We start from the raw sequence: 21,958 nt of genomic DNA on the forward strand, positions 1-21,958 counted from the left end.
CTCTACAAACTGAAGCTCTGAACAAAGGACTGAATGATCCATCCAAGCTTTGGATGTGTTCCAGAGGGACTTTCAAGCCAGGAAACTCACCAATACCGCTAAGAACCTGATATATGTACTTTGAAGTCTTATGTATATATCTGACTGCTTTGATAATTTAACAACTCTCTTCTTGTTCTTTTCTTTTACAACAAACCTTTAGTTTTACATGCTAAAGGATTGGCTGGCCGCATGATATTTTGGGTAAGCTCCAAACTAATATTGACTTGGTATTGTGCCTGGCCCTTTGGGGTTCAGAAGAACATTTTGTATAGTGAGCAGAGTTTTTAAATAACTCATCACCTTACTGGACCTAGGTTCTGATTGGGAGCCAGAGAACTGGAATGCAATAAAGGGGGCTGTGTGATTTCTTTTTTCAGCTTCTTGATAATCAGTGTGGGGAATCAGCAGCGCAGTTTGTGACTGGTCGGTGAGTCTAACTTCAGTAGTAACCAACAGTTTGAGAAGTATCTGCTTTTCTTTTGCAGCCTGCCCTGGCCTTGGCATTTTCAGTGAGGGCTGCCCCAGGCACTTCGGGTCACAGGCTTGGTAATTTATTTAGTGTTTGGGCTGTATTTCTTATGCCCTTCACTAGGCCTGACTGAACCATCACTTTAGCGCTGGCCTTCTTTCTTTCTAGGCCACACATCTACACAAGCATAAATACTAGCATAATTGAGACCTTATTATTTTTAATTTTACCCTTTACAAAATATTTTAAATACATAATATTAATTTTCATACTCTCTCCCCTTATTTTTAACATTTTATGTGTCTTAATTATAAAAGTGGGTGTTTTTTTGTTTGTTTGTTTGTTTTTTATTTAACCTGTTCATTTATTTAATGCTGAACCCTTGCTTATTATAAGATGAGGGACACAGGGATGATGGAAATACTCTTTCCTTCCCTTCAGTCAGGACTCAGCTGACATTTGATCCCCTCAGTAGTTTGGGATTACCCTTTCCTCTACCTTCCCTGACCTAAACTAGCTTCTTTTCTTCCTCTGCCCTAATCTTTTATCCACAGGCAATTGCAAGCAAAAAAATTGGGACTGCTTGTCTGGGCAACTTCCCTGGGCTTTGTGTCTCAGACAGAGAGAAAATAACTCCTAATCCTCTTTTATCAGTGTCCTTTAAATCCAATTCATCTGATCTGTTTCTCTGAGAGTCAGTTATTATAAGTACAATATGGCCAACCAGAGTTTCCCAGATGAAAGGGGATGGGCATCCTTCCCACCGTTTCATCTTGAAACGATGGACCTCTCTTTCAACGCACAGAAGGACCATCAGGAGGAGGCAATGAGATATGAAACTTTTGGCTCTGTTGAGGTCAGAGGCCTCTTACAGAAATAGGAGGAGGCCTTCCTTAACTCTGTCCTAACACTGCACAAACTAGCCATCCTACTTGTAGTCCATTTGCAGACCTTCAACCTGGCATATGTATATATACAGGCCAGTGAACAGCAGATTATTTTGGATCATCATTACTGTGAGGTGACAGTAACTACATTACTTAATGCACATGGCAAAAACAGTGCAATTGTAGGTATTTGCCCTAAAGGGTAATACGCTATCCTATTTCACGAAAATCTATGAGAATAATGTTATGTTCCTTCTCAAATGATGTATACTGGGGCTATCAGACCTCAGAGTTTTTTGTAATCTCTATAGTAGTATATATTTTCAGTCTAAAATGTGTTAACATGACAGAAATATTAGCAAGTCACACCTCATCTTATGTCTTATTTTTACTGTATCATAAGGCTGTAATATTTTTCAAAAATGCATCTGAATTCCCCCCCCCCCTTTCCTCTGGAAGTTCATGAAATTCGGAAGGCAAAAAAGGCTACACTGATCCAGAGAAAAATCTCAGCCCTCTACTATATTGCTGAAGATTATTTTAGTACTTTTCATTTCTCCTGTTGTCTTCCTTTTGCTAGATGGAAGTCTATTATTTAACATATTGCCTCTCAGATAATGCCAGTAAGTGCTTTAGCCTAGTACATGTAAATACTTTTCTATGTGTACTCCTTGGTGGTATTGCTAATACAGATGCCAGTCCTGCAAACACTTACATGCTTGCTTATTTTTATTCACGGTATTAGTCCCACTAATTTCAATTTGAGTATCTGTGTTTTTAAAGTGAAGAATGTGAATACGTGTGTGTGGGATGGAGTCATTAGGATAAGAAATAAAAGTTATATCATATAAAAGCGAATCGTATATCCTTCCATTAACAAGTGCAAATTGTGTGGGTTTATTTATTTATTTAAACTGGACATAAACCAGGCTGGGCTCTGTTTAAATATTTAAAAAACAACCTTTCCATATGCAAACAAATTTGAATGAATGAATGAATTGATCTTAATTTTTACTTAGCATTTAATGTATTCCTCCTGTATTTTTATGATAAAGACTGTTTATTTAGCATCAATAGCCGAATTATAGCAGTTCTGATGTTGGATCATAAGACTGTAGTCTAATAAAGAATGAACAAAGAATATCTTGCAAGCAGCTGACCAGTAAATTGAACATTTTTGCTGGATGATATTGAATTTGTGATGAGCTCACATATTGTTGGCTTCTATTTATTAAAAAGGATTTTTATAGACAGCGTGCCAATCATCCAAAAGCATGGTTGAAAATAATTGTTGGATTGGCATATTAATGATCACAGGAGACTGATGTAAATGTCATGAACTATTGGGAAAGAATAAACTGAGCACTAATGCTACTCCTCATCTGTTCCCAGTGTGCACAGATAAAATTTTTATCACAACAAACAGAATGGTAGTTTGCATGAATTATTAAATCATATGCATACAAGAGGGTTAGTAATTAAACAGGAAGACTTACTGAGGATTATCATAACTGACAATGACTAGAGCCTGCAAAGTCCAGCTATAAGTCAAGAGACTAACGTGTATGATTGCTTTTAATTTGTATGACAATTTGTGAGTTATTAATTTATAACACTTTCAGATATTGCCACTGGGGAGTAGAATGTGCAATTAGTCTTTCAATGTGCATATGTCAAACATGCATAATAAATGTTGAACATATAGTATTATTTATATGCAATCATTTTTGTGTGTCATAATAGGAATACATTTATTGCAATCAGCTGTTTAACTCAGAAACTTAGTTTAAGACAACTTTGTTGTCCTTAATGCATTATTATCTGCAAATCCTTATAATATGCCTTCTGTTATTCTGCTATATATTTTACCTGCAGAAATTCTCAAGGGCTTTTTTTTTTCTTTATTGCAGTGATGAACAATTCAGAATTCAGCGTTAATGTACTTAATTCCGATTATAAGGCCTGTGACATTTAGAATAATACTGGTGATCCCACTTGCATCCGAAGAAGTGAGGTTTTTACCCAGGAAAGCTTATGCCCAAATAAATCTGTTAGTCTTTAAGGTGCCACCAGACTCCTTGTTGTTTTTGTAGATACAGACTAACACGGCTACCCCCCTGATACTGGTGATCCCTACTCAACCAATTATGTGCACAAAGTCACAGAATGTGCTAATGTGCAAAAAAAAAAATAGAATGCATTTTTTCAGTTATTTCCACATTAAGAAAAACAAGAGCAAATGAATATATGTAGAGATCTATGAGTATTAAAATATCTGCTACCTACTTCTATAGTCTAACAAACATATATTGAAAGAAAGCACAGCTCAGCATGAACTCTATTCTTCACAGCTTATGTCAGCCATTGATTAAGGCCAGGGCACATAAAATTCCCTTCCTACATACTGACCATCTAGTTGGGGAAATGCTGAGGATGGAAAAAAGCTACCAGTTGCTAGACTTGTCACTTGATGAGTTGTAAAAACTTTGTCTCATTTATACTTCCTCATTGCTGTACTGGGAAGGGTTTTACAAATCTCTACCAGCTATACATGTGTACAATAAAATTATGGTGTCCTTGTGGTTATGCCTCTTACCTTTGTATTTTATTGTTATGGTCTCCTTGCTTTTATCACTTTAGCTTGCTATGTTCTTTTCTACTTTTTTTCGCCCTTATCAGTTGATGTATCAAACAGACTATTCAGTACTTAGTCGCCCTCACCTCTGTTTTATATTCTAGGTATCATCCAAACCACCCACAAAAGCACTTTACAATTACAGAAAAACACAGAAGGATATTCTTATAAATACATATGTAGACAGATTGTCAACAAACAACAAAAGGGGTGTTGCTCTCCCACTGATGCACATTTTATACAGTAATTACACTTAATGTATGACAAGAAGACTGAACGTGTATTGCGTGATTGTTCTCAGCCACTGCCATGTAAATTAGAACTGATCATAAAAAATCCAATAAAATATTCTTTTGATTAGAATTTGCTGATCCATCAATACCGAAATGTTTTGTGGAGATGGTTTGATTTTGACAAAGTTGCAATGGAAACTAGGCAGGGTTCCAGATTTGTTTGCCAGATTTCTGTCATAAACCTGCTTGATTGCCTTCCAGCTCATAACACAGTTTATCATTCCAAATCAAAATGAAACCAAATTTTGAAATACTGAAATCCTAAGAACATAAGAAAGGCCGTACCGGGTCAGATCAAAGGTCCATCTAGCCCAGTATCCTGTCTACCGACAGTGGCCAATGCCAGGTGCCCCAGAGGAAGTGAACCTAACAGGCAATGATCAAGTGATCTCTCTCCTGCCATCAATCTCTACCCTCTGACAGACAGAGACTAGGGACACCATTCCTTACCCGTCCTGGCTAATAGCCATTAATGGACTTAACCACCATGAATTTATCCAGTTCTCTTTTAAACTCTGTTATAGTCCTAGCCTTCACAACCTCCTCAGGTAAGGAGTTCCACAAGTTGACTGTGCGCTGCGTGAAGGGAAGGGAGCTTCGTTATGATTGCATCATCCATGACTTCTAGGAATAACATGATGCAATTCATATCATGTATGACGCAATACCAGCTTCGGATTGCATCATTCATTGTTTTGCCTAAAAAGCAAGTACTGTCCAAACCCAGTCACAGATTTATTCATAGATCCAGTCAAAGATGTATTTTAGTCATTTCTGGTTTAAATTGAGATCCCTTCCCTTTGAACAGGAAAAGGAAATCTATGCCTTTTGCAGTGCCAATGATTTGGAGAGAGCCAACAGATCATACCAGCAATTGTTACTTCTGCATGGTGCCTCCAGTTGGGAAAGGTGTGTCAAAGAAGAAAAAGTGGACTGTGCATTATCCAAACATTCCATCAGCTATATGCCCAGTACCCCACGGAGAAGGACTGCCAGTTCCTGATGCACCAGAATCATTCTCACTTGAGTCAGACGAGAAAGAGGAAGAGGATGAAACTTCTGGTCCTGAACCATCAATGTCACAGGACCCACATTTTCTCCCATCCTCCTCCTCTGAACCACACCTCATAACACAAGATGAACAGAATGACCTTGTCAGGGATTTGGAACTACCCAGTAGTAAGCAGAGCTGTTGGGCTCCAGACAACAGCAGTGGAATTTCCTGACAGGTGATGTTAGGGTTTCTATGTTCCGTGACCGTCAAAAGGATCTTGTCCCTTTCTTCTTCATGGAAGGTGATCTTGTAGCCTGCAACAATATCGATGGTGTGATGGCAGCCTTCAGCATCGTTCACGATCCAGATGAGTGGAGACTGTTCATTGATTCATCGAAGACGAGTCTTCAAACTGTTTTACTGCATAATGGCAATGTTTGCCATCAATTCCAGTTGGTCATGCAGTCCATATGAAGGAAACCTATGACAACATGAAACAACTTTTGAGGTGCATAAACTATGACCAACATCAGTGGCAGCTTTGAAGCGATTTGAAGGTTGTTGCTCTCTTGCTTGGTCTGCAGACTGGATACACAAAGTACTGCTGTTTTCTCTGCAAATGGGATAGTCGTGCAAGAGATTCCCACATCAAGAATGATTGGCCACTCCGACAGTCATTGGAGCCTGGGAGGAAAAGTGTTCAGCATCCACCACTTGTTGAGTCAAGGAAGATTTTGTTACCACCCTTACACATCAAGCTGGGTCTGATGAAGAACTTTGTCAAGGCCATGGACAAAACACAAGCAGCTTTCAAGTACCTCCGTGGAAAATTTCCAAGATTAAGTGAAGCTAAGATAAGGGAAGGTGTCTTTGTTGGTCCTCAGATTCGTAAACTTATTCGAGATGATGCATTTGACCATGCACTGCGTGGCAAGGAAAAGACAGCATGGAAAGCCTTCCAGTTAGTGGCAATAAATTTTCTCGGAAACAACAAGGCAGACAACTACAGGTTGTTGGTGGAAAACCTCCTCAAGGCATACAAAAGCCTGAGTTGCAATATGTCACTAAAGGTACATTTTTTGCAGTCTCATCTAGATTTTTTCCCACCGAACTGCGGAGCAGTGAGCGACGAGCACGGCGAGCGATTTAACCAGGACATTGCAACAATGGAGAAACGCTATCAGGACAAATGGAGCCCATCAAAGCTTGCAGACTATTGCTGGACAGTGACAAGAGATGCTCCAGTTAATGAATACAAGAGACAAGCCAAGAAGCGCCAAGTAGACACTGAATAGGACTAAACTATGTACATAATAGTTTTTTGCCTTTTGTTTCATAATAAATGTTATTTATATAACCCTTTTGCTGATTTTTAAAGTGTTCCATAAACAGGACAGGTGAAATATTATTGTGTAAAGCAACCATAAACACATGAAAAGACCTAGGTTTACAATTTATGATTAAAACTCTACTATCTACACAATATACATAGACATAAAATGTAAAAACTTACATATCTTAGAAACAGTAGCCAATCAGTTGTTTTAATTGTCATATTTGAATTCAGCACATCAAAATACATAATAAATAGCACATTTTATCTCTGAAGCAGGTGACTTCTCAAAAATTGTAGACCGGTGTAATAGATCCCTAATGTTATATTCTTATTAGAGCATGAAATTTCTATCCATAGAGATTCTATGGAACATGAGGATTTGCTTAAGATTTTTACTTCTACTTTTTACTTTTACTTCTATCCTCTGCAAAATATAATTTCCTTTCTCCACCCAATTTTAGTGAAACCATAAAGGTTGTTTCTCCACATTTATGTTGGTTTAACAGATCAGTCTGGCTCAGTGGTCGAGCCTTCAAATTAAGGACCGGAATCTTCCTCACATTGAGCACCCTTACTCATGTGAGCAATCCCACTGAAATCAAGAAAGTAAATAAATCCTATAATGTAAAGGCATTATGCCTGTAAGTGCTATTTAGGGCTTATCTACACAGCTACAGCAGATTGTACTAGAGTGGTATGATTTCTAAAGCGTTCTAACAGCCCCACGTAAATGCTACTGGTGCACTCTAAAATATATCTATTTCAGACTGAGATTATGTTAACATAAATTAGATTTCTTTTAGAGCACACCAGCAGGATCTGCCAAGGGCAGTTACAGTATATTAGTGTTCTTTACAAATCATACCAATCTGGTATGTTTGTCGCTCCATATAGACAAGCCCTTAGAGTGAATAAGGGTTGTAGACTCAAATCCTAAATAATGGTCTTTAGGTTCCTCTGAAGTGTCTTACATACTAACTTCAATCAAGGCTGTGTGGTTCTGTGGATAAAGCAGTAGAGTAGTACTCAAAAAAAGAGGCTCCTAGCCTACTGTGTAACTTTGGAAAATTAACTTTCTCCCTTTGTTTCCCTCCCACCCTTTGTAGTAAGATGAGGCCTGAAACAAACTTTTGTATCAAAGGCCCAGTCTGAGGCCTGAAGCCTGAACCAAAGTACTTCCAGGTATTGCTAAGCAAAAGCTGGGTTGTGAGCCAGAGGCAGGCCCCACTCACAGAAGTTGGCGAGAAGAGGGCTGCTAGAAGCAGGTGCATCCACACGTAAGTGCTAATAAGAGGAACTTGTGCCAAGATGACATCAGAACACTCCACAAAGATAACAAGGAACAGGCAGGTGCATCTTAAAGACAGGGTCAAAAGGACAACATGATGGATAGATTTATTTGAACCGACATGATCAAAGAGGGAGACAGCTCCCAATGAGTCAAGGGGCTGTACTTCAGTACATCAGTAGGGATGAGTAATCTGTCCTGTAACTGTATAAAAGTAGGTCCTGGAGTGCACATCTTTGTCTGGCCTAGGGGGCAGTGGAAAGTCCTGCCACTGACTGAGCCGGTCCATTGCCAGGAGGCACAAATTCGTAGTATGTCTTGTAGAGTCTACGGGAAACTGTTACTGTGCTTCGTTTGACAATAAACCTGGCTTGGGTTCCTTCGTACCTTACTAGAGTCTGTGGTCTTTGGGGGTTCTCTCGGGGTTTGCTGTGTCAGCTATCTGCACAGAACTGGGGCAGCACACAGAGGGAACATGCACGCAGCCGACTGTTATCATTGAACAAGAGCAGAGCAGCACACCGGTAGCTACTGACAACACCCTTCGTCTGTGTTGTCTACGTAATTAAATGCTTACTGGGATATGGGCTGCTTTTTGACATGAGACTGCACAGTACCTAGCACAATGGGCCCCAATCTCCATTGACATCTCTGTCCTGAGAGTCACAATGATGGCACTTAATCTATGGAAGACCTGCAGGTATGTTTTTAACAGAATAAATGATCACTAATAAAGGTAATATGAAAACAACAATCCTTTTAAAAAAAGGTTTCTTCTATCAAATATTTTACTTTTTATGTGCAGCTGTCAAGAAAACTGTTTTTAAAAAAAAATCAAACCTATTTTATAGTTTGTAATGCTACAAAAAATGAGTTTCTTTAATCTGTATTTTGATATGGTATGTAGCGCAACTCACTTCCTTGCCCCTGTTTACAATACTGCCCCAACCTAAACTGCAGTACTGATTTCCACCAACCAACAAAGGAATAAGAGCCATCTCTACCACTTATTACATATTCAGTTATCACTTTGCTGGATATAGGTAATTCTCAACCATGTGTTTACTGATGTTAAGAGGTTAATTGCACTAGTGCACATTAGATTTGGTGTTGTTCAGGATTAATTTGAATGAGTGGATGAGAAAACTGTCTTAACTAGCTTGAGGTTATAGGATTTTATAAAGGAAACAATTAATGCTCCTGAAAGAAAAAAAAAAAACATCTTACTCTCGCACAAAAAAGTCTATATAATGTCAAAGGATAAATTAGTTATGTCAGAAAAAGCCTAGGATGTGTATAAATACAGATTATCTAAAGAAACATTGTGCATTTTTTATGTATTTTGAAGCATCCAGTTTCTTAAAATTTCCCCAAATTTACATGTTATTATGAAAATGGTACTGTTTTCATTTTATATACATCTACTTAGATGCTGATCTAAATGTGTGCTATATCAAAAGCCTCCTGATGAGTGTCCTTGAACTTCTCTAAACAGGGCCCACTGACATCAAAAACGATATCATCCACATTAAAATGCAAATGAACATGCTGTAACTGCAGGCGAAGATCATTTTATACAGGTGTTTAAATATAACAAGACCTTAAAACCAATCCTTGAGGGAAACCTTGCAGAGTAGCTGTTGCCTCATTCATCAGCCATAATGTTTTCTGTATACATTACTTTATAGTACTACTTATGTGGTAGTCCCTAAGCCTTACAGAAACAATTGTGCTAAATCAAATAAAGAGGACCCTATTCCTCAGCAGTCACCTGCATTAAAGTTATTAGTCTTGGATGTAGTTATGGCACCAGGTCCAATTTATTTTTCTGAAATTTATTCCAACTTTAGAGATGCTTTTGTGAAAACCTGAAATGTAACTTTAGAATACCCATTCTCTCTGTTTGTGAAATATATTAGTCTTGTATGAAATGGTATTGAGTTGGCTTATAGTCAAACAACCGGCAACAGATAATGGCATAGCTATTAATAACAACATTTTCTAAAATATATAGCAGGAGGTCAACAATACTAGCAGGAAGATAAAGTATGAAGAATTTCGTACTGTCTATCAGCCAATATACATGCTCAGGAGCAACTTTGGTATTACACTAAGCTAATTTTGTAATGAAAAGATTGCAAGTAAAAAGAAATCACACCAATCGCAATAAACTAACTGAGTTTACATGGCCAACAGTATTTTCTTTGAGATTAGACAATTTCAAAAGCACATTCACTTCTTAGAGTTTGATATAATGCACAATACCAAACAATAAAATTATAACCGATGGTAACTCTGATATCAAAGGCACGTATAGCAGTATAAAAAATCAAAACCGAAGCTGAGAAAATCATAAGTTCATCAGTACAAAAATCAAATAGGTTCAAACCAAAGATGAAAGCTCAGTAACTTAATACGGTAATATGTGATTTAGTATTTTTAAAAGCTTATTTTATATATTTCTAAACTATTGATCAGGTATCAATGGAGAATGTGAAACCTGTTATATATGAACCAGCCTTAATGATGGCCAATAGTCTCTTTTGTAGGTTCCAGATATGAGGCCACATATGATGATGACAATCTCTATCTAAGGGCTAGATTATTCCTTTACATCCCATATGACATATTGCTCTATTCAATTTAGTGAGCTGGCTGTACTATCAGTCAAACAGAAATTTGATATTTTGCCAGATCTTTGCTTGAAGTGTGTAAAAATGTGAGTAGTGTCAACTAAATGCCTCAGCATTAGCTGAAGTAACTACTCTGCCACGTACTCCATATACTCCTGCCTTGTGCAGTAGTAAGAGCTTCAAATCTGTGTATTTCTCTGAATGAGTAAAGTAAGGTAGCTTTGGGAAGATCATTAAAAGTTGGAAGACAGGGTTGCTGTTTTTTAACTGGGAAGGAAGAGAGCAAGTTGGCTTGTGATGTCCAAATGGTGGTTGATCAGCATAAAATAACTAGAAAGCAAAAATTAGAAATTTATCCTAAGGATTCTAAGTCAGGCTTCTAGCAATCTGGATGGGTTTTCTTGGCTTTAGACCAGTTGAGTGTCCTTCAGCAGTCTGTATGAAGTCTGACACCATTATTTGAAAATGTTCATCTGTTTCACAATGCTTTATATCCAAAACTGAAGTTCTAGAAGTAAAATGTCACACATTGTATACTCATTGCAATGCTATTTGTCTGAATGCTCTCGCAGCTACCAGCTCCATGCTGGGCAAAGTGAGAACGAACAACACTCTGAGTATAAAGGTACTGATGAGGATGCTGGGACTAACTGAAAGGTTTTTCTTTTGTGTATGTATGAATTGTGTCTTTCTACAGAGTGCTTTAAAGCTTTAGTAATTGTTTTGTGGTGTTTGGGGGTTTTTTTTTTGCTTTAGTTTTCCTTGCCTTAGGCATTCCCTAAGCAGTCCATGAATCATTTAAAAGAGAAACATTCCCCTTCCATTCCCAAATAAGAGATCTAGACAGGTGTTTGCCTGATGGCAACCTATTGTGGAGAAACCACTGCTTTCTACCATACACCTGGTGGCCCTATTCTACAATTTTGTCCTTAATAAGCCCAATGGGTTCCCAATGAAATTGAAGATTGAAGACACACTTAAAAAAACCCAAAACAACAAAACAAATCATATCGACCTAACAAGCTGATGTCAAACAGAAAAGCTTACATGTCAGGAGCAAATGCAGCTGATGAAATGGAATTAATGGAATAAAACTTAGGACAAGACTGTGCACAGATTGACAACATGTCCCTGATTTCAGGATCTCTTCCAGTGTGCCTGCCACCTAAAGGACTGTGGAGGCTTTCAAAAACCAGTAAAATCAATAGCAGCCTGGCTAAGTAAATGTTTTACTTTAAAGAACACCTTCAACCTGACTGACCAGGCCTGTCAGATATTGACATTTTGGCCTACCTATAAAGCCTCCTAATGTGTCCTCATGCCCCAACACAAGTCTCACACTCCAGCTTCTGAACCATCCTTTGAGTACATCTCCCCGTCAACCTACCAAAACTGTCCGCTTTCCACAACAGAGCTGTTCCTGTTTTTCACTTCTAAAGGCTATTCCCATCTTAAGGAGGTTGCAAGCAATCTTACTTCCTTAATCCAGATACAGGGACCACTCAGAACTGTAGTTCTTGTGCTCATCAAACTAAGTGTGATTGAAATTCCCCTTTCCCTGCAGCAGCCAGCATTACTGCCCAGCTATGGAGGGAATGCATGCTATATCCTCTTAAATGATTGCATGCTGAGGATCTCCAAAGGCCAGTACCTTAAAGTCACAATAAAGCCTTACAGCACAACACATCCTTATACTTGCCTTTTATTTCACTAGGCAAAACCAGGGTACGTTCCACAATAACAGGATACACCTTTGCATCTCTGACAAGTATCTTTTGCACTCTTATCAAATTACTATAGAAGGGGACTTATTGCCAGGACTCCTGGCTATTCCACTGAATCATTGTGTGACCTGGGAAGTCACTTACTTAGTCCAATAAATATCTTATGTACATGCCTCAAACATTTTATACACCTCATCTCAGACAAGATTTTTTGTGTGCACTTTGCAAATACATTTAAAAAAAGCCTTAGGCCATAACTACTTTCTGGGTAACTTTAATTCTGTACTTAAATGAGTGTAATTGTAATTATGTGCCACATGAAGGTTTTATGAGGTTTAATTTATATTTGTGAAGCGCTTTGAAATCTTCAGATTCTGCAACTAGTATGGCATATGTGCACATTCATTGTAGAAGACATACCAAAGAACACCTATTCCTTGCCATATCATTTCTTGTTCTTAGGTTGCTTTTAGAGTCATAGACTTTAAGGTCAGAAGGGACCATCATGATCATCTAGACTGGCCTCCTGTACAACGCAGGCAGCAGTATTTCACCCACCCACTCCCGCAACAAATCCCTAACCTATGTCTGAGCCACTGAAGTCCTCAAATCATGGTTTAAAGACTTCAAGGTACAGAGAATCCTCCAGCAAATGACCCGTGCCTTCATCTAATTTCAAGTCTAAACTTCCTGATGGCCAGTTTATATCCATTTGTTCTTGTGTCCACATTGGTACTGAGCTTAAATAATACCTCTCCCTCCCTGGTATTCAGGGCCGGCTCCAGGGTTTTGGCCGCCCCAAGCAGCCAAACAGAAAAAAACAAACAAAAAACCCCCGCGATCGCGATCTGCAGCGGCAATTCGGCGGGAGGTCCTTCGCTCCGGCCATATCACATTGGCAGCTCATAGTCATCCTGAGATCAACCAATACTCCGAGGTTCTTCTCCTCTGTTACTTCTAACTGATGAATCCTCAACTTATAACAAAAATTCTTGTTATTAATCCCTAAATGCATGACCTTGCACTTTTCACTATTAAATTTCATCCTATTACTATTATTCCAGTTTACAAGGTCATCAAGATCTTCCTGAATGATATCCCGGTCCTTCTCTGTATCGGCAATACCTCTCAGCTTTGTGTCATCTGCAAACTTTATTAGCAAACTCCCACTTTTTGTGCCAAGGTCAGTAATAAAAAGATTAAATAAGATTGGTCCCAAAACCGATCCCTGAGGAACTCCACTAGTAACCTCCGTCCAGCCTGACAGTTCATCTTTCAGTATGACTGGTTGCAGTCTCCCCTTTAACCAGTTCCTTATCCATCTTTCCATTTTCATATTGATCCCCATCTTTTCCAATTTAAATTTTCTTTATGGGGATAATTATTAACACTGAGTAATCAAAATAATGTGTCTATTTACCAAAGGTGAGCAAAACAGGAAAGGTTTTTTAAATATATCTGTCACTAATAAAATTCAATTGGGAATTTTCATCCAATGCAGTGATTCAACTGGGGTCACACAGGCATTTGTGCTTGGTCCAATGCTATTCAATACCTTTCTCAATGACCTGGAAGAAAATGCAAAACCATTGCTGGTAAAGTTTGCAGATGACATAAAACCTGATGGAGTAATAAATAATTATAGGGACAGGTCAGTTATACAAATGCAAGGTACAAATCTAGGAACAAATAATGTAGGTCACATTTTTACAGTGGGGGATGTATCCTGGAAAGGTGTGACTTTGAAAAGGAATTAGCGGTCATGATGGAAAACCAATTGAACATAAACTTCCATGAGTGGGAGGGCAAAATACAATCAATGGATGTAAAAACAAAGTAAGTATCCATCAGGAGGAGAAGAGAGGTGGTAATACCGCTACATATGGCATTAGTGAGACCAGTACTGGAACACTGTATCAACTCTGGTCTCTGCATTTCAAAAAGAATGTTGAAAGAGCCACAAAAATGATACATGGTCTGAAAATTGCCGTTTAAGTTAAGACTACGATTTGATCTTGGAGGTTATGGAATAAGTGACGTCCGCAGACCTCCATGACTTCAGCCTGCAGCGGCTGGGAGCTGCAGGGTACCTCTACAGCTCCCCAGGCTCCACGGGCGGGATCCCCTGGAGCTTCCCAGTTCCTGGGCAGTGGGAGACCCCCCACAGCTCCCCAGGTATAACTCCCAGGCAGGGCAGGGTGCTTGATCCTCCTCCCTCCATTTTGTCATGGACATTTTTAATAAAAGTCAGGGACAGGTCACAGCTTCCATGAATTTTTGTTAATTGCCTGTGACATGTTCATGACAAAATTGTAGCCTTACTTATAATAACATAAGAAGCTCTATTCATGTATTTAAGAGAAGATTAAGAGGTAATGAAATCACAGTCAGTAAATACCTATGTGGGAAGAAGTTTCTGATAGACAATATTATAATCTTGCAGAAGGCAGCATAACCATATTTGTTGGACTGTATTACGTACGGAGTCAGACTAGATCATCACAATTGTCCCTTCTTGCCTTATAATCTATGACTCACTGATTGGAAGCTGAAGTGAGACACATTCAGACTAGAAATAAGGTGAAAATTTTTAACAATGAGGGTAATTAACAACAGGAACAACATATGTAGGAACACGGTGATTCTTCATCGCTTGATTCTTTAAATAAGGACTTTCTAAAAGATATGCCATAGCTCAGACAGAAGTTATGGGCTGATGCAGCGATTACTGGGTGAGGTTCTTTGTCCTGTGTTATATAGGAGGTCAGAGAAGATTGTCATAATGATCCCTTCTGGCCTTAAAGGCTGTGACTCTATGAATCTATCAAACAAGACTGTCAGAACTCTGTCCCAGACAGATGACATAATGCAACATATGTAATTGCTGTAGTCTGTGATTGAGCTATTGTAGAGCATAAATTCCTTATAATGAGAAAGGCACTTAATGTCCATTAGAGATTACAATTACACAGATACTAGAATTATCTTCAGTTTATTCATTCCCAAGGAAGTTTTTATTACACTATGAACAGCTACTTAAAAAAAAATCCTCCACTTTGTATATATTTATAAATTTAGTCTTGTATTTGGAGATTGAAGTCTTCTAGGCAGTATATTCAGAGTGGGTATGGAAGGGTCAGAATTAATGCAGGTTTTTATATATCATTCAACTGATTGGCATCACCAATGTGGAGTGAAAACGTCGTTTTTAGCATCAATGTTGATTTGATATTGGATGCTTTGCTGAGAATACTGACAAGGGTACTGACTGATTATTATTATTATTATTATTATTTGTGATCTATGCATCTTGTCACTAGGAATTGGATTGAGATCCAACAATTCATTCCACACAGACAAAACTGCAGTAAGATCACTATTCGGCTTGGCTAAATTTCAAATGATAGATCTATAAGTGAAAGATTCTATTCCCATTATCAGTCTAAGCCATTCAATTTTCTTATTTTTAAAGTTGAAAATAATTGGGAAGTAAATAATTATCTGTAGGCAAGATGACATCTAAATCCTGATTTTGTAAATGTTAATTGCTCAATCTTTACTACTATCTTAGCTTTTGACCCAAAATGTTTCAACTTCTCTCATGACTATAGTGTCCTTTTCAGCACTCACACGGTATTATTTCCAGTCCTTTAAAACAGAGATATGTGATCCTGTAGTGCAATATATAAACTGAAAGAGAACATAGTGAATTCATCTTCTTGAGATATAGTCAAATGTATTATCGTATTGATTAATTGATTGCAGTGAAAATCCACAAAGCACTTAACCCCTGAAAGCCAGATCTAAGATGCAATCAGGCAGTGGAAGGCCAATACTATGACCCAAGTCAGTGAATCAATTTTATTCATGAAGGAAGCCCATTGGCATCAAAAGAGTTACTCTAAGGAAGAGTTTGGTATAGTGAGTCAAGGAGACAAAGTTGCATCACAGGATCCAGAGTTTATCCCTTCCATTTAAAATTCAATGTACTTATTTCTCATGACTCTGAATAATAATAGTGCATTACATAGCACAGCTTAATCAGTAGGAAAATCACATTTTAATTATCTTATTTGTCATTTTTAACACATACCATTTCCTTTCACTCTTTGAAACAAAGTCATATTGTTGTCATATTGTTTGGTCCAGACCATAAAAACATATATTTGTCAGTGAAAGACAGTGGCTGAATGATGTCCAAACTGCTTGCACAAGACTGGAGAGTACAGGGGAAAGGTAACTTCACTGCTCTACAGCCAAAATTCTTCAGAATAAATGTTGTGAAACTTTACTAATTCTGGGTCACTGAGAACGAAAATGATGCTTAAAATTGTTGATTGGCTCTAGTTTTCAAGATATGCTATTGGGTCAGTATATACAACCCTTGACTTGGGAATGGCGGAGGATAAGTGAGTTATAAAGGGAAGAGATCTCAATTTAAACCAGAAATGACTAAAATACATCTTTGACTGGATCTATGAATAAATCTGTGACTGGGTTTGGACAGTACTTGCTTTTTAGGCAAAACAATGAATGATGCAATCCGAAGCTGGTATTGCGTCATACATGATATGAATTGCATCATGTTATTCCTAGAAGTCATGGATGATGCAATCATAACAAAGCTTACATCACTCTGCCGAACAAATTGCCCTATATCAGCTCTAGAAATGATACAGGGTCGTGCTCTCTTATTTGTCAGTGTTTGATTTTGCAAAGGGACACATTTCTGTTTAGCCAAAGTGAGCAGAGATGCCTCGTACTTGTGTGAACAGTGCAGATAACTTCTGCTATGTTTGTGGTGAAGTGACTTTTGCATCACAAAAGCGCAGTATAACCACTATGGTTAAGAAAGCCTATCACCTTTATTTTGGCTGCAAAATTGGAGATCAGGACAAGAGGCGGTCCCCACACATATACTGCAACACTTGTGCAACAAATCTTTGCCTGTGGTTGAACAGGAAAAGGAAATCTATGCCTTTTGCAGTGCCAATGATTTGGAGAGCGCCAACAGATCATACCAGCAATTGTTACTTCTGCATGGTGCCTCCAGTTGGGAAAGGTGTGTCAAAGAAGAAAAAGTGGACTGTGCATTATCCAAACATTCCATCAGCTATACACCCAGTACCCCACGGAGAAGGACTGCCGGTTCCTGATGGACTAGAATCATTCTCACTTGAGTCAGACGAGAAAGAGGAAGAGGATGAAACTTCTGGTCCTGAACCATCAGTGTCACAGGACCCACATTTTCTCCCATCCTCCTCCTCTGAACCACATCTCATAACACAAGGTGAACTGAATGACCTTGTCAGGGATTTGGAACCACCCAAGAGGAAGGCAGAGCCGTTGGGCTCCAGACTACAGCAGTGGAATCTCCTGGCAAGTGATGTTAGGGTTTCCATGTTCCATGACCGTCAAAAGGATCTTGTCCCATTCTTCTTCATGGAAGGTGATCTTGTAGCCTGCAACAACATCGATGGTGTTATGGCAGCCCTCAACATAGTTCACGATCCAGATGGGTGGAGACTGTTCATTGATTCATCGAAGATGAGTCTTAAAGCTGTTTTACTGCATAATGGCAATGTTTTGCCATCAATTCCAGTTGGTCATGCAGTCCATATGAAGGAAACCTATGACAACATGAAACAACTTTTGAGGTGCATAAACTATGACCAACATCAGTGGCAGCTTTGTGGCCATGTGAAGGTTGTTGCTCTCTTGCTTGGTCTGCAGACTGGATACACAAAGTACTGCTGTTTTCTCTGCGAATGGGATAGTCGTGCAAGAGATTCCCACTACATCAAGAAAGATTGGCCACTCCGACAGTCATTGGAGCCTGGGAAGAGAAGTAACAGAGGGTCCTGTGGCACCTTTGAGACTAACAGAAGTACTGGGAGCATAAGCTTTCGTGGGTAAGAACCTCACTTCTTCAGATTGTTGAATCAAGGAAGATTTTGTTACCACCCTTACACATCAAGCTGGGTCTGATGAAGAACTTTGTCAAAGCCATTGACAAAACACAAGCAACTTTCAAGTACCTCCGAGGAAAATTTCCAAGGTTAAATGAAGCTAAGATAAAGGAAGGTGTCTTTGTTGGTCCTCAGATTCGTAAACTTCTTTGAGATGACGCATTTGACCATGCACTGCGTGGCAAGGAAAAGACAGCATGGAAAAGCTCCCAGTTAGTGGCAATAAATTCTTGGAAACAACAAGGCAGACAACTATAGGTTGATGGTGGAAAACCTCCTCAAGGCATACAAAAGCCTTGGTTGCAACATGTCACTAAAGATACATTTTTTGCACTCTCATCTAGATCTTTTTCCACCGAACTGCGGAGCAGTGAGCGACGAGCATGGCGAGCGATTTCACCAGGACATTGCAACAATGGGGAAACGCTATCAGGGCAAATGGAGCCCATCAATGCTTGCAGACTATTGCTGGACAGTGACGAGATACTCCATTTAATGAATACAAGAGACAAGCCAAGAAGCGCCGAGTAGACACTGAATAGGACTAAACTATGTACATAATAGTTTTTTGCCTTTTGTTTCATAATGAATTTTATTTATATAAAGCTTTTTGCTGATTTTTAAAGTGTTCCATAAACAGGACAGGTGAAATATTATCATGTAAAGCAACCATAAACACATGAAAAGACCTAGGTTTACAATTTATGATTAAAACTCTACTATCTACACAATATACATAGACATAAAATGTAAAAACTTCAATATCTTAGAAACAGTAGCCAATCAGTTGTTTTAATTGTCATATTTGAATTCAGCACATCAAAATACATAATAAATAGCACATTTTATCTCTGAAGCAGACGACTTCTCAAAAATTGTAGACCAGTGCTTTCAGCCACCTAGTCCCAGGGATGGCTGTGCTCTGAGTCGGTACTCAATAGAAGCCAGAGAAGCTTACAGATTGCTGTAGATTATGGCCACTGGCCCCTAACCCCAAGAGTCTGTTCCAGCAGCAGGGGATTGCCAGGGTACTGGGACACACTGGGAAGAGAAAATAGAGCAGGATCCTAGAAGGCGGATTTCATATGAGCCTTTTACCATCTGGGTTTCCCATAGGTATGGAGAATCCTTAGTTGGCTGGTTAAACTGAATTTACTGCTGGAGTGTTGCAAAGCAGAGGAGTGAACCAAGGTATTTGTTTAAATATCTATAGTTTATGAAGAAACTACACATTGGTATTGTTAATTTTATCCTTTTAATGTTTTTTCTCTATTTTTAAATAAAGAAAATAAGATAAGGAAGGCTGACATAAAATGGATCTGAGTTAAAGATTATAGTCCAGTCATATGACAGAGCTGTCCACTGAATCTATTGGATACTGTTTTACTCTTTTAGCCTGTGCCATATGGAGATTCAAGATTAGAGTTTAACTCCCTTATGTGTGAACAAGACTAACTCCAAAAGGGACTGAAACTATTCAAGGTACACCTTGAAAGGTACACCTGTGTCTGAAAAAAATTGTTTGAGGTTTAAAACTATTGTTCATGATATATTTTAATTTTTACATTTGATTTTTCTTCATTTTAAAATATGTTTCAATAAAAGGATACTTCAGAGTAGCCAAGATGTTCACATGTTGTTTATCTTTGTTTTTCGGAATGGAATAAACAGTGTTAAAATTAAAGAATAAATATTTAAACAATATATACCTTAAATTTTCACAAATTTCTATTGTCTCAAAAAAAATGGCAACCATCTATGATTATATTTTTTATTTAATATGGTTTTCATTCACACAGGATAGTTATTCCTAAAGTTTCAATACCTTAACATTATATAGGTGTAATTCCTTCTGATATATCCTGAAACAATTGTCTTTAATAAATATTAAACTGCTGTTGTTGAAGGTGTTATTCTCTATTTGTTGCTAGGATTAAGATCTGAGAGAAATCCAATACTTTTCCCTCTATGATTTATATTAGATTTTAGTGTGAGTTTGAAAACCTTTTCTAAAATTTCACAGGACATTTTATAAGAATTACACTATGTGAATTTGAGTATACTGTACTGTGCACAACAATGCACCTTGTGAATGTATTACATGTATTACAGTATAAATTTGTGAGTTACCATTTTCTACTTATTGTTAATTAAAATCATATGTAGGAAGGAAAAATCCTAATGCAAGTGATAGATAATTACAGCTGTTTGAAAAAGAGTATTTCATAGCACATATTTGCCATGGTTTTTAAGCTTTAGAGTGGGTTGTTAGTTAATGTACTGGTTATTCACATGGCAGTGTTGTTAGAGTTGAACCCATTGTTTTAAGGTACAATGAGCCCCAGGAAAATAAATGTGTACGTCACTAAACCATCATGCACAAACAATTCATTTCAACTGCTAAATAGAGCTGTATTACAATTCCAGATAATCTAGGTAATCTGGAGGGGAAATATATTTCCCCCTCCAAATCAGGAAATGTTCTGTTCTTAAGCAAAATTAGAACCGGGGGCGGGGTGACACACTAAATCTCTGAACATTATCCATATATGGGTTATCTGCACGGAGATGTGCACACAATGTTACTTTCAGGTCAATGGATTTGCATCCTCTTAAATACTAGGGATAAATGTGCACTTATGTGACCAACCATGGCATTATGTATTATGCAACATGCTGTATCACCTATTTGTGGAAATACTTAGGCATTCAGTAAAGAAACTATGGGCCAAGTTGTTCCTTCCCATAGAGGAACCCGGAAATTTCATTAGACTGACTTGGCAGAACTTCCCAATGATTATTCATTCAGATGGAGGAATTTGGTGAGTTCCATTGGGGGGCATTGAAACACTGAACAAATAGGAGTAAGAATAGGGAGTAACAATCTAAGGTACTATATTTAGTCATACCAGTTTTTTTCCCCTAAAGCAAGGCTACAGAACCATCTAATTAAAACAGTCTATTATTTTTAGACCCAAAGTCTGACTTAGGATTTTGAACAATATTAATATTTCCCTAGTAAAATGTAACTTCATCATTATTAGTACCTATTATGTGAAACAAGCGGTCTTCACAGCAAGAGTTGATGAGACAAGAGGAAAAAAAAAACTAAGCCTTCTCTTAATAATAAGGTAGTAAGCCTTTTCCCTTTCGTAATGACAAACCAAAGGAGAGCTGAGGTGGCAGGGACTTCTTGAAATACTTATGAATACTTGTAAACAGAATAAAGTAACATGCTAATAAATCCTTCCCCAAAAGAGTATTTTGTCTCTCTCTCATCACCATTCTTCTCTTGAGCTGTACACTTACGTTTCTTATTAACAGACAAATAGTGCTGCCTATCACATGCCACAGTGGCTGTTTGTCAAGCACACATCTTCAAGGATTCGTTACAGAGGTTCTTTTTCAGTTGGGAACTAGAAATACAGTTTATACTCTTTCACTACCCCAATGCCCATGGCAAAGTTTTTCCATAAGTGGCACTGTTTTGGAGAATGTGGGTGGATATATAGCACATACACAGATACCATGAGTAAAACTGTGACAATAACTAATTTTTCAGTTTGATGACCAAGCATACGTTTGAAAAAAAGGTTTCAAGTTATTACAAAACCAATTTTTTAAAAAAAATTGGAAAAAATTGCTTAAGGTCAAACAAAATACTTTGTAGACACAAAGTAAAATGTTT

This window comes from Chrysemys picta, chromosome 2, assembly GCF_011386835.1.
Source record: "Chrysemys picta bellii isolate R12L10 chromosome 2, ASM1138683v2, whole genome shotgun sequence".
In the NCBI taxonomy this organism is placed as follows: domain Eukaryota; kingdom Metazoa; phylum Chordata; order Testudines; family Emydidae; genus Chrysemys; species Chrysemys picta.